This window comes from Crocuta crocuta, unplaced genomic scaffold (genome assembly GCF_008692635.1).
Source record: "Crocuta crocuta isolate KB4526 unplaced genomic scaffold, BGI_CrCroc_1.0 scaffold239, whole genome shotgun sequence".
In the NCBI taxonomy this organism is placed as follows: domain Eukaryota; kingdom Metazoa; phylum Chordata; class Mammalia; order Carnivora; family Hyaenidae; genus Crocuta; species Crocuta crocuta.
Window position 1 is genome coordinate 134180 of NW_027533255.1, and position 15425 is coordinate 149604.

Consider the following 15425-nt stretch of genomic DNA (forward strand, 5'->3'; position numbering starts at 1 on the left):
ACCGACTAAGCCACCCAGGTGCCCCTAAAGAAACATTTTTAAAAAGAAACAGGATGAAAAGTTGAAAAGAATATGATGGAAGAGAGACGCTGTTTTAATGCACAAAAGAAGAATTATGCCGCGCAAAGTAATAGACAACATGCACATGTCCTAAAACAAAAAATCATGCCTTAATTCAATGTTTATCCATATCAAACTACTTACAATTTTTACAATCACATGCTACTTAGTTATTCTTTATACACTTTTCCTCTTTTTGGAATGGATTTCCTTGTGTGATCTTCCTGGTAAATTCCTATTGTCTGAGACTCACATCAAACGAGCTTTTACTCCAGTAAGTTTTCCTTACCTTATTCTTCCTGAAACAAAGCTGATCAAGCTTTCTGTTACAACACCACACTGGTTCTATTACAACATTTGCCTAAGTCTGCTTCACCTGACAGCCCAAATATCTTTTCTACATTGTATGCTATAAGCAACTGCAGGGTAGGGAATGTTTAGTATCTATCTGTGCCTCACTATCACCCAACAGAAGCCCAGCACATGGTGGATACTCTATCTTATAAATGAATAAATGAATAGCTGACTGACTGACTGACTGACTGAATGAATGAATCCAGCATCACCTTGATACAAAAAGAATGGATACTAAGTCAACATTTTATCAACATGACGAATGCTCATAAAATCATGCATTATAATAAAGCTGGAGAAATCTTCACAGTGCCAAGTGCATTATATGGTAATTATCAAAACTTCATAAAGCATCCATTTGAGATATAAAAATACTGAGACTGAGAGGTTAAACAACTTACTTTTCAATATTTATGTAAAGGAATCAGAAGCAAAAATATGCTCAAACTAAATTGGACTGAAAAGCTTCTGCCCAACAAAGGAAATCCCCTCAACAAAATGAAAATGCAAAACGTTATTTGCAAATCTTATCCTTTGAAAAGCTTAACACTCTAAGTATATAAATAACTCTTACAACTCAAATTCCAAAAAGAAAGAATCTAATTTCAAATGGGCAAAAGATCTGAATAGACACACAGATGGCCAACAGTTACATGAAAAGATTCTCAACAACACTAATCATCAGGGAAATGCAAATCAAAAGCACAATGAGATTTTACTTGATACCCAATAAGTGGCTATTATTAAAAAGACAAGAAATAATGAGCACTGGTGAGGATGTGAAGAAAAGGAACCCTTATGCTCTGTGGGTAGAAATGTAAGCTCAGGGAGCCACTATGGAAAAGAGGACAGAGTTCCTTAAACCACTACAATAGTACTACTATGTGACCCATTAAGTCTGTATCTGGGTATTTATGCAGAGAACATGAAACTGCTAACTCCAAAAGAATAATACACCCCCATGTTCACTGCATCATTGTCTACAATAATCAAGATATGTAAACAACCTGAGTGTCCAGTGATACATAGATGACTGAAGAAATTGTTATACACACATGTACACACACACATACACACACAATGGAATATTATTCAGTTATAAGAAATAATGAAATCTTGTCATTCGTGACAACATGGATAAAACTTGAGGGCATTATGGTAAATGGAGTAAGTCAGAGAGAGACAAATACCCCATCATCTCGCTTATATATAGACGCTAAAAAAAGAAAAACAAACCCAGAAAACAAAACTCCGTGTTTATAATAGAGATAATGGGTTGGTGGGTGCCAGAGCTAAGGGATAAGGAAGTGTGAGAGAAACGGATGAAGAGGTTCAAAGTGTTCTTTCAAACTCCCAGTAATAAAATAAATAAGTCATGGAAATATAATATATAGCATGATGATTAAGGTTAATAATGCCATACCCTGTATTTGAAAGTTGCTAAGAGAAGAGATCTTAAGAGTTCTCATCATAACCGGGGTGCCTGTGCGGCCCAGTCAGTTAAGCATATGACTCTAGATTCTGGCTCAGGTTATGATCTTGAAATTCAAAAGATGGAGTCCCCATGTGGGACTCTGAGCTCGCAGCTCAGAGCCTGCTGGACCTTCTCTCTGTCCTGCTCTGTCTGTCCTTCCCCCACAGGAGCATTCTCTCTCAAAAATAAATACATAAACAATTTTTTAGGTTCTCATCACAAGAAAAAAACACCGTAACTCTGTGTGGTGACAGACGTTAACTAGACTTTGTGATGATCTTTTCACAACATATACAATAATCAAATCATTAGGTTGTATACCTGACTCTCCTAGAATGTTACATGTGAGTTATTCCTCAATATAAAAGATACTTATTTATCTAGCTACGTCTAAATTGAACCAGGCAGTCTGACTCCAAAGTCATCATATAAAAATGGAAACCAGAGTAAAAGGGAAATGCACAGAGCTCCCTCTTTAAAATGGACTGAGATTTGTAATATACCTTGAAGAGTACTACAATCTAAAATGAACATCTACTGTAAATTATCATATATTATACTATATATATACTATCATAGAAATAAACACAAATAATTAGAGACACTGAAAGTTAAGTGTTGTGTTCATATAAATACATTTTTAATCACTTATGAAAACCATTAGATAATATGAAGTATGAGCAGAGAATGAAGGAGAATCTCTCGTTAGCACTAAGTTAATCAAGTGAGTGCTTTATTAAGCTCTTACTATACATACTGTATTGTGTCTGAATCTAGGAATGGAAGATATGGAGAATTAGGAAGAGTCTTGCTACTCGATGGGTTAGTTATAACCACATTGGTTAATTGTAACCTATCTAAATGAGACAATCAGTGAAGAGTTTTTATTTTTTAATTAACAAAATTAGTAACATGTATTTATTTTTGGGAAAGAGAAAGAGAGAGAGAGAGAGAGAGAGAGAGAGAGAGAGAGAGAGAGAGAGAAAGGCAGCATGAGCAGAGAAGGAGAGAGAGTGGGAGACAGAGAATCCAAGGTGGGTTCCAGACTCCGAGCTGTCAGCAGAGAGCCCAACATGGGGTTCGAATTCATGGCCATAGATCATGACTTGAGCTGAAGTTGAACACTCAACCGACTGAGACAGCCAGGCATCCCAGTGAATAGGTTTTTATTTGCATGTGCCCTGAACTTGCTTTTCCATCACTTCTCCCAACGCATCCACTCTTAACAACTTTTTGACTGGTTATCTCCTCTTCTCTGTCAGATCTAATATGAAATGTAACTTATTTCAGGTTGTACTCTTTCATCCTTAACCTAGGTTACAATATACTAACACAGATTTTCTGTAGCAACAATGTCCATTACCTCCTGTCAAAAATGTACCCGAATGCTTCACAATCCTTCCTCATGTCACTGTTTTTCCATGAAATCAGAAGTTCTATAAGGATAAGCATTACCTTGTTCAACACTGTCTTCATAGTGCTGAAAAAGCAGTATTAGGTCAGGGAGACTTGCATTACAAACTTATTGTAGAAAATAAAAACTATGAGAAAGGGCGAAATGCAATACAATTCAAGGTAAATGAGGATCCTCACTGAAATAAAACTAAGTGTGTTTGGGTACCTGAGAAAAATGGAACCAGATTATAAAAGGCAGTGAAAGACAAAGCACAAACTTTGTAAGAGAGGCTCTACTTTGAGTCTAAATTATACACGTGAACAGTAAATGTTGTCTTTCAATAAGAAAGGTCGGGTAGCTTCAAAGAAGTGATGGAAGCAGAGAAGGCCTGAGGCTAGACAGAGAAATCAGGAATAAGGATAAGAGAAACTGGGCAATAGATGTGACTGTCATGATCACAGTGACAGTTATTGAGCTCTGGATGCTTTACAAAGATCAATTCATTTCCCTTGAGACTAGTGTCATGAGTCCTATTGTGCAAGCAAATCACCATGACACGTGCAAATAGTGGTAGGGACCAACATCTAAAATAACGCTCAGTGACACCTCCCTCCTAATATCCACACACTTCTATAGTTGCTCCCTTTGAGTTTGGGCTAGATTTACTGACTTTCCTCGAACAACGACAGCAACAACACAAACATGACAGAAGTGATCAACAGTCACGCCTAAGATTAGATTGTAAAGGACCGTAATGTCTGTCTTGCAAGCCCTCTTACTCTGTTTGAATCTTTTGCTCTTGGGGAAGTCAGTTGCCATGGCCTGAGCCTGCCCTGTATAAAAGTCTACATGAGTTAGTTTAGAAGAGGACACTCCCCAACTGAGACAAGCTTGACATGAACTGTAGCCTCAGGCAATACATAGATTGCACACCTATGAGATATCCTGAACCAAAACCACCTAGCTGAACTGTTCGCAAATTCCTCATCCACAGGAAATACTGTTTTATGACTGCAGAGAATTGCAGGCCTGACCTGGTTTTCAATGGACACGTCCTCTAAGGCACATCAATAATCCAAGGGAGAGGGGCACCTGGGTGGCTCGGTTGAGCGTCCGATTTCAGTTCAGGTCATAATCTCATGGTTCATGAGTTCGAGACCCACACTGGGCTCTCTGCTGTCAATGCAGAATCCACGCCAGATCCCCTGTCCCTCTCTTTCTGCCCTTCTCTTGTTTGCACTGTCTCAAAAAATTTTTAATTTGAAAAATTGTTTAAATGTGTCTTTATTTTGAGAGAGAGAGAGAAACAGAGCACATGAAGGGGAGGGACAGAGAGACGGGGAGACACAGAATCTGAAGCAGGCTCCAGGTTCTGAGCTGTCAGCACAGAGTCTGACATGGGGCTCAAACTTATGTGAGATCATGACCTGAGCCCAAGTTGGATGCTGAACTGACTGAGCCACTCAGTCACCCCTCAAAAATTAAAATAAAAAAAAATCTGATGAATATCAAGGAAACTTCAGTAATATGTATTTAAAAATAATGGTCAACGGGGAACAAAAATCTAAATCGAATATCACAACTTACGATATAAAGCACTAAACAAAACCCAGCAGGTTCTGGAGAGGAAACATAAATGTTACTCAAACCTGAAAATCACACAGGTACACCGTACCCCTTCCATTTCCCCACAGCACTACATGCAGTCAATAAAAAAAAAAACAACAAAAAAACATAAACAAACAAAAAAACCCACCAAAACCTCAAGGCAGCACAAAAGCAAACTGAACAGCACCACTGTCTACTGTTGCATCATCTGTCTGCTGAGTGCTCTGTTTCCTACTGCCACACGGACATACTAAAAACCAACTTTAAGGCACACACTTGGATAAGAAAAATACCACGATTTCCAACCTTGATGGGTCCTCTAGCCGATACGTTCTTGTCTCCAAATCCTATTACCAAGTGGACATCTAGAAAAAAAGGAAACAAAGAAAAATGTGGGGAAGGCTTCAGCAGCTTCTTATCCTTTCTGAAGAAAGGAATATGGAAAAGTACGCATTTGTTCTTTTTTCTGCATTCGAGCCTACAAGCCCATAATGAGTTATAGAAGACGTAGGATTGGAGACATGACTGCTATGGTCTGTATTGTGTCCGCCCCAATGTAACTCCCAATAGGATAGTGGTTGGAGACAAGTCCTATGGGTGATACGTTCCAATCAAGTTGGCTGCATGAGAGCGAGGCTCTCCCAAAGGCATGAGGGTCCTTATAAGGAAAGGAGAAGACACCACAGTTCTCCCTGTACTGGAGAAAGAAACAGGGAAACAGTGGCTATCAGCACGAGAGCCAGAAGAGCGCTCCCGCCAGGATCCAGCTGGCGAGGACCTTGAATTTGGACGCCCAGCTTTTAACTATGAGAAATCACTGCCTGTGGTGGAGGCCAGTCTACAGTATTTTATGATAACACCAGGGCCAACGAAGCTACTTCGACATATGTTAGCATACAAAATGGATTAGAGTATCACTTCAGAGTCACCCCTGTACTTTTTTATCCCTCAGGAAAGCGTAATTTCAGTGTATTTATGAAGAAAATGAAAGGAAAACACCTATGGAAATTAAGCACATGTGTCCTAGGTCGGCCAGTTTTATTATTGACATTTCTTCCATATTAGCAAAAATAAAATAAATAAATTCTTTTAAACACAATGATCTTAATTTTCTCATGCACCTCTATTTATTTAGCTTCACTGGAAAAGAATCTAATCATTCGAAGATGGCCAACAGACACATGAAACGATGCTCAGCATCCCTCCTCATCAGGGAAATACAAATCAAAACCACACTGAGATACCACCTCACGCCAGTCAGAGTGGCTAAAATGAGCAAATCAGAGAACTCTAGATGCTGGCGAGGATGTGGAGAAACGGGCACCCTCCTACACTGTTGGTGGGAATGTAAACTGGTACAGCCCCTCTGGAAAACAGTGTGGAGGTTCCTCAGGAAACTAACAATAGAACTCCCCTATGACCCAGCAATAGCACTGCTAGGAATTTACCCAAGGGATACAGAAATGCTGAGGCATAGGAGCACATGTACCCCAATGTTCATAGCAGCACTCTCCACAATAGCTAAAACATGGGAAGAGCCTAAGTGTCCATCAACGGACGAATGGATCAAGAAGATGTGGTTTATCTATACCATGGAATACTACATGGCAATGAGAAACAATGAAATCTGAGCCATATGTAGCAACTTGATGGACCTTGAGGGTGTTATGCTGAGCGAAATAAGTCAGGTAGAGAAGGACAAATATCATATGTTTGCACGTATAGGAGGATTAGGAGGAACTTGACGGAGGAACAAGGGGGAGAAGAAGGGGGGAAATGGTGGGGGAAAGGGAGAGAGGCAAACCGTGAGAGACTCTTGAATGCTGACAAAAACTGAGGACTGATGGATGTGGGGGGAGGGGGATGGGCATGGAGGAGGACACTTGTGGGGATGAGCACTGAGTGTTATGTGAAAACTAATTTGACAATAAACTATTTGTAAAAAAATAAAAAAAAATAAAGTGACTTTAATATACTAAAAAAAAATGAATCTAATCAGTCGAATAGCAGCAATGATTACCTAAGAATATTTTCCCATCTCTTTGATTCAAAGTAATTTTGTGCAAACCTCTCCATCTGAAATAGAACAGTTTCTTATATTTTATTTTATTTTTTTAATGTTTTATTTCTAGGAGAGAGAGACAGCGTGAGCAGGGGAGGGTCAGAGAGAGAGGGAGTGGAGACTGAAACAGGCTCCAGGCTCTGAGCTGGCAGTCAGCACAGAGCCCGACACGGGGCCCGAACCCACGAACCGCGAGATCATGACCTAAGCGAAAGTAGGACACTCAATCGACTAAGCCACCCAGGTGCCCCAGTTTCTTATATTTTAAAACTGAACCCTTTCTAGCATAATAAACGGCATGTTTTAATACATGTAACTGATATCTGGAAACAGAAATAATGCTGATTTACTATCTTTCTAGGAAATGATGTGTACTACTGCTTTTACTGTACTGTCTCAATAGCTCACTCTATTTTCCTATAATTCTAATTTGTGAGTTCTCTTGCATCTAAACTTTTTTCTAGTTGAATCCCTATCTCATTAGTTGTTTTTGTTTGTTTGTATTTGACACTGCAATACTTTTGTTCCCATTTTACTTTGGTACCATTAATTTAGGTGATACTTTATTCTTTTCTAACATCTTAGGTTTATTGCTTTTGCCAAGTGTAAAAATGCTCATTCCCCAAAAAAGTGTAGTTTCTTGAATACTTATTGCGGATAAAGGAGTTACTATACTACACGAAAACAATGAAGTGGTGACATTTATCCTAAGATGTATAATATAAATGATGAATATCAGGATCAGTTCTAATAAGAATTGTTGAAATTTCCAATGATATAAATATTGATCATTATTTCCTCAAACTTTTCCGCCTTTTATTTCTTCTTTTTCTTTGTTCTTTAAGTTGTTCAGGGAAGACACATAACATTAATCCTGGCAGACGGTCCTGAGAAGTCCATCCAACAAGTCATTAGTTGAACTGCAACCCAGTCAGGGTAAATGATATCTTCACAGAGAAATTTGTTACAAGTCAATTAGCCACACTGATTATCTAGGCCAGACAGGCACATTCTCATAAAATTCTACCATGGAAGATGGAACAAAAAGAGGTTATGCAGTTTAGATATTTTAAAATACTTGATTCTCTATTTGTACAGTGATAGAACCTTAAGAATTCTGTCAGTTATTTGAGTCCTTGATTCTAATCATGGCTCACATTGAAAAATTTTGAGCTTGAACCTACACTTATTCAACTGTGAACTTATTTAATGATATATATGTATCACAGATAGGCCAAAGATTGATTTTTGTTGCTCTAAAGTTTCTCCCTACTGCCCTGTATTACAAATGTGACATATGAATATTACCTTAAAAATGTAGAACCTGTTCAATATTGGGAAGACAGATGCATCCTTCAGAAGAGCACTTTTTGTAGGTTTCAATTAATTATCGTCATTTTGATAACCTGAAACACACGTTAATTTTAAACTAAATGACAATTTTTACCCTCTCCACTTAAGTAGGAGTTAGCTAGTGCCTATTTCCCCGATTCAGGCTTTGGAGGCAACATCTTACCCAGGAGGAAATTATATTTGTAATGAAAACACTAGGTGACACGCTGATGATATATCTAAGGCAGAATGCCATGTGGAAAGCAACAAAAGAATGGACAGGGCGGAAACTGAATTGCTTTCCAATCTTCTTGAACATAATATTCACACCGTGGCTATTAGGTTGGGTTTAAATTAATTTCAAAGAATTCGTATCTCTTCATAAATATCCGTATAACCATGCACACTGCACTTTGGCGTTGCTGAGAGACAATACTAGCTACCGCCTTAAAAATGAATGAGTTTTGTTAGATATCTTCCATGCACAAGTCTCAGTTATGGAAAGTAGATTCCAGAACACGGGAAAACATACCCCAAATAGGTTGGTGGTGTGAGCAGGAGAGAGCCTTCAAACCAAGATGCGAATCTGAAATCTTATAAAATCCAAGAGAGAAGGAAGAAGATTGGATGGGAAAGGTTGCAGACTATGGGAAGCGTGTTTCAAGAACTTTCTGCCTAGTGCAGAGTCTTCCTTTCAGAGTTACTCACTGCAGGAGTCCATATCTTGTCATGATGGGTCTCTGCTGAGCTCAGCCACTGGCTGGAGCTTCCTGTGGTGCACGTGTCCACATCGTAAAGGCAGCGAAGGATCCAGAGGTGTGGAGCGGGGTCAGTAAGCTATGATCCTCACCCATGGGATCGCAGTAACACAAGTCTATGGTCATCAGAAAGTCCATGCTATTATTAATTACCGATTCTCTTAAAATGTTATTTATAATGCCCTAGGCCTATTGTAATATTTGGCTCTTTTGTTCATTCTCCCTATGTGGGAATGCATCCCAAACAAAATGTAGTATGAGTCAACCTCACTTCTCTGAAAATTACTCTGGAATATTATTGCAACTGCAATCAAAGATCGACCAAATGTATCTCTATTTCAGTAAAAAAAGAAACAAACAAAAAAAAACTTGAGCATTCTAAAACATATTAGGAGAAACAAAGCACAAAGGATTCAAGATATTATGAAAACTATGCAAAACACAAAGAGTAAATACAAATTTTGCAGTCATAAATAAAAGCATATAATAAAAAGTTTTGTGACAAATACTGGAGGGAGGTATTACTAAATATCAAATATGGCAACATAATATGCAACAGTGAAAAATTTGTAGTTAGAGAATTATACAAGAATTGACATTTCAGGGGTGCCTGGGTGTCTCAGTTGGTTGTGTCCGGATTTTGGCACAGGTCATGTTCTCACGGTTTGTGGGCTGGATCCCCATGTCAGGCTCTGTGCTGACAGCTCAGAGCCTGAAGCCTGCTTCAGATTCAATGTGTCTTTCTCTTCCCTTCCCCTGCTCATGCTCTATTTCTCTCTCTCTCTCAAAAACAAACATTAAACATGTAAAAAAAAAGAAGTGACATTTAAAATTCGTGTGAAATGTGTAAGAGAACAAGTGATATTTTACATCAAAATAAATGGAAATAAAATTGATATATTGAATGTAAGCATTAACTCGTCAGTGACTGAAGCATTCAATATAATAAATCAGAAATGCAGTAAAAAAGGTAATACCTATGTGAATTGAGAGAGCCTTCTTGAACATGACAGAAACAACAAACTTCATTTTGACAATGATGAACCTTATAACATCAAAATTTAGTAACTTATTTGTAAAAAAAAAATGTGTTGGGGTGCCTGGGTGCTTAATTGGTTAAGCTTTCAACTCTTGATCTTCGCTCAAGTAATGATCTCATGAGTTTGAGCCCTACTTGGGGCTCTTCACTGATAGCGCTGAGTCTGCTTAGAATTCTCTTTCCATCTCTCTCTGTGCCTAACTCCACTCGTGCTCTCCCTCTCAAAAAAAAAACAAAACAAAAAACAAAAACAGTGTACCGTCCTATAAGAGGTTTAAACACCACTCCCCACTTTTCCTTATAGAAATAATGCACTCTCTACCCATTGACATTAGGCTGAGCCACATTTCTGGTTTTAACTGAGCATAATAGCGTTTGCCGCAAAGAAGAAAGACACCAACCATAAACAGGCTTTGTTTTCTGTGTGGATCCTGGAATAGGAAACACAGAACTACAGAAGACTCAACCTGTAGCTAACCAACAATATGTAGAATAAGTTAATATTTTCCTAAGCTACCTCTCTGGGGTTTGTTGACACTACAATTCTACCTAGCAAAGATTTCCAGTAGCTACAGTATGGCAGAGATCATCCTCTCCTTATAGTCTCTCAAAACAAAATAATCTCCACATCCTAGGCCTCAGAATTTTTTTGGCACAATCTGATGGTCAAAAAAAAAAAAAACAAACCTGAATACAAACTTCTAAAAACATAGAAAGTTAAAAAGACTGATAGTTAGGCAACACCATCCTCCTGCACCTTGAGGAAATAAACTAGTGTTATTCTAAAGCAAGCACAATGTTTATCTATTTTAAAAAGCATGGTATTTATCTGGTAGCTAAAGGATCTGTAACACAACTTAATGAACAATGCAGAGCATTTATGATGGCGTATCCTCATGACTCTCCTGTAATTTAGCATTTAGGGAGAAACCATAAGGTAGGTGTTGTCAGTGCTTTAGACTGCCCATGTACTACCACAGCATTAAATTAGATCTTTCCTTTCCAAAGTGGATTCCCAAAAGATGCTCCATGATAAATGTGGTATGGTCAATGACCTCGGGAAATGCTGCACACCATAATTACCTCCAAAATTTATGTGACCACTATCGCAACTAAAGATCTGATCACCGTGAAGAAAATAAAACTATCCCATTTGACTCAGAATTTCAAAGCTTATTTTTCTTTGGGGGGCTTTGTAACCAGGATTCCCTATTATCATCCTGCTAAACTCCCTTTCCTCCAGCACATTTTAGAAAATGTGGAATTACAAGATCTAAAGAAATAAAGTGGGGTCATATAAGTTGAACCTCCAAAGAAGGATCTTCCCTCATTTCTAAGTTGGACTCTTTGTTTTTACATCATGACAAAATATTAACATATATTTTAAAAATAGATCTTTCAGCAAAATGACAATAGATACCATTTTTTGTTATTATAATCCAAATGCCCCCTCTGCAAAGAATTTAAAAAAAACAACAAAATACTTCTATAATGCAGTATTTAAAAATATTTATCTATGTGTGACTTTATAGATTTTCTTTTTAAAAAATTTAGAGTTTACTTATTTATTTTGAGAGGGACAGAGAGAGCATGAGTGGGGGAGGGGTAGAGAGAGAGGGAGAGTCCCAAATAGGCTCCACAGTGTCAGTAAAGAGCCCAATGTGGGGCTCAAGCCCACAAAACTTTGAGATCATGACCTGAGCCAAAATCAAGAGTTGGACAGTCAAACAACTGGATCAACAACGTGCTGCACATATTTTTTTTAATTTGAGAGAGACAGACAGACAGACAGACAGACTGTAAGAGGATTAGAGGTCAGAAGAGGGAGACAAAGAATGTAAAGCAGGCTCCAGGCTCCAAGCTGTCAGCACCGAGATTAAACGTGGGGCTCGAACTCACACAACGTGAAATCATGACCTGAGCTTAAGTCAGCACTCAACTGACAGAGACACCCAGGGACCCCACATGTTTTCTTTTAACACAACTCAAAGGTTTGATTTAGCATTTAGAAAATTAAGAACCTAATTCAGTGCACTCGGTTCAATAACATTTTCAGCAATTTTTTGACATGTACTTCTCTACTGTTTCATCAGTTTATTTGTTTAAATGTGAATCTTCAAGACTACATTTAATTTGAATGTCTCACTTCCTATCACAAAAGCAATCAGTGCATTTAATAAATTTTAGGCTATTTCTAAATTATAAGTGCTCACTTAGAGTTGCATAGTTATAAACACTCAAAGAGCTAACAGAACAGAGCTATTGTATAAAGTTAGAGATGAATAGGACTCTGCTATCACGGGAAACAAGTTCTAGATATAAAAATAATTGGCATGTAGCTTGGATAGTTTCTTTTCACTTTTCTGAGTCTCTTCATCTTACATTCCTCGTCTGCAAAAGTGGAGTAATAAAGAGACCTACCTCATAGGTAGTCAGAATTGAAGAACAAAATGATGTCAACATATAAGTATTAGTTACTTCTCTGAAACATCAGTCGTGTTTTTACGGCTTCCCTGAAAGCATGGTGACTGTTCAAGAACAGCCAAGAGACCTTTCTGAGAGCCAACAATGGACCAGCATACCCCAGGTTTAGTTTCCTAAACCAGATAGGATACTCTTTCTTCTCTCTTCTACCCAGGTAAGATGTTCAGTTATGGTGAAGAGTCATGATGAAACCAACAGATCTAATGAAAACCAAACAAGCGCCTCCGTTCTCTCTCCCTTTCCCTTTTTCCCTATCCACTTCTCCCCCCTTCCCTCTCTAGCCCTCTGTAACTCTCTCTGAACATTTTTTGTTAAGCTTATTTATTTATTTTTTAGAGAGAGAGAAAGAGAGAGAATGAGCAAGGGAGGGGCCGAAAAAGAGGGAGAGAGAGTATCCTAAGCAGGTTGTATAGTGTCAGCATGGAGTCCTACACGGGGCTTGAAGCCATGAACCCTGAGATCATGACCTGAGCTGAAATCAAGAGGCAGACATTTGGCAGACTGAGCCACCCAGGTGCCCCTCTCTCTCCATCTTATTTCTGCCACCACATTTTCTTGCTGCTATGGCTGGGAGACTGGATGCGTATGGTCCATATATGAGAAGAAATGAAAATAATCATGAAATCTTTTATGTTTTAAGTTTCTTTCATCACTAGGAGAGAGAGAGAGAGAGAGAGAGAGAGAGAGAGCATAAGCAAGGGAGGGGCAGAGAGAGAGAGAGGGAGGGAGATAGAGGGAGGGAGAATCTCAAGCAGGATCTGTGCTGACTGTGCAGAGCCTGAGGCAAGGCTCGAAATCACAAACTGTGAGACCATGACCTGAACCTAAATCAAGAGTCAATGCCCAAATGACTGAGTCGCCCATGCAACCCATTAACCATGGAATCTTTAAGACAATCAATGATGCCAATTTTAGCTCTCCTAGCTTCCTTAGTGTAGTATCAGACTCGTCTGTTCAAAGTACTGCATTCCTTGGTCCTTTAGAGGACAACCTAACAGATTTAAATTTACATCCCATTTGGGTCCCTATTGGTCAGTGTCATTTTCTGGGCAAATTAAAATCTGCTTCCTTCATCGTTTTCCTGTCCACTTAGTGGACGATATCCAATTCTCCATCCTGGCTTTCTGGAATGGATTCAAAGGACAGAGAATCCTGAAAGACCTTGCTGAAACGACCTTTGCAGTAAGGATGGAAGACAAGATAGAATCCCAAGCTGCCTGATACTCGTACCTTTCTAGATCTGACTGCCCGTTGTCCTGAGAAAGTTTTTAAGTTTGGCTAAGTTGAAGTAAAAGGAGGCATAACAGTGGACTCCTTAGGATGTCTCCTGTCTAAATAGGCAGCGGACATATTCAGAAACCTTTTAGAATGTCTTCTCTGGGAGAGCCATGGCTTAATGAAGTGAAAACCTTGCCTCCTTGATCTCCGTGGCGCTTGATTTACTCCTGAGATACACGGTTGTTGAGGCTTCGTGTGGGAAAGCAGGTTTTCCACTTAAAACAGGAGAGGGAATCGATGTTTGGGATACATACCTCTTTCTGTGTCTATAACCCCCTGCTTCTAGATGCGGAAGTTCCTAACAGACGTACAGAAATTGAGTGAATTGGGCCAATGGTGCTCTGCTGCTCTGTCATGCATAACAATACAATTCATCCTGGTTGTCCCTAACAACAGAAGCAAAAGATTTAAGAGACACCTAGGGATACAGAAAGAATTGACATTTCTGTTTGCATGCATTTGGAAATGCTGACAATTAAAAGCAAAATTGAGGAATATAAATGAGAAAATATTTTAAATTGTTTTTCATACTTATTTTTGAGAGAGAGAGAAAGAGTGAGCAAGCGAATGGGGGAAGGAGAGAGAGAGAGAGGGAGGGAGGGAGGGAGTGGGAGAGAGATAATCCCAAGCAGGCTCCTTGCTGAAGGTGCAGAACAGTGAGATCATGACCTGAGCCAAAATCAAGAGTTAGACACTTAATCGACGGAGCGAGACACCCTGGTGCCCCAAGAAAATCTTTTAAAGCTGACTATTATCAATTCTTCCTTATAAACTACGAAAATAAGGCATATTCTTATTGTTTAAATATTCATATGGGAGGGGAATCTATGCGAACTTAGAGAGATACAGCCACAAATTAAAAACTGAAAAATTACATATTAAGAGTGGATTTGGTGCGAAGTCCTTTCAAAGGGCACTCTACAATAAGGAGGTGATGCTGGTTTATCCATAACCATCAAGGGTTTCATACTATAGCAGGGCACATGAGATAAGAAAAAAAAAGATAACACAAGACAGAGTATGATTAAGTGTTTCATTCAAAATTTAAGGATGAGATGGAATGAAGACTAGAGGATTCAAATTTGCTAGGGTCTTTTTATTGAAATGTTAACAGGTTTCTTTTATGTAGCAGAAGTCTGATTTGCAAATGGCAAGCTTTTTTTTTTTTTTTTGAGAGAGAGAGAGAGTGGGATCTTGGGAGAGGGTCAAAAAGAGAGGCAGACAGAGAATCCCAAGCAGGCTTTGCATGGATCAGCTCAGGGCCCAATGCAGGGCTTGATGAGCTCACAAACCGTGATATCACGATCTGCACTGATATCAAGAATCGGATGCTTAACCAATGGAGCCACCCACGTGTCCCTGCCCATAGTCAGTCTTAATTTCTGCGACTTAGAGTGACAGGGAATGTAATCATTGCCGCAAGTGCCCATTGAGTCCCGGATGTGCCATCAGCCCATAGTGATTATGCTCTTTGATTTTTACAGCAACCTTTTCAAGAAGTTATTAGCAGCTGCATTTTATAGATGAGAAAAGAGAGTCACAGAACTCAGGTAGTTAGTCCATAGTAAACTCAGTAACTA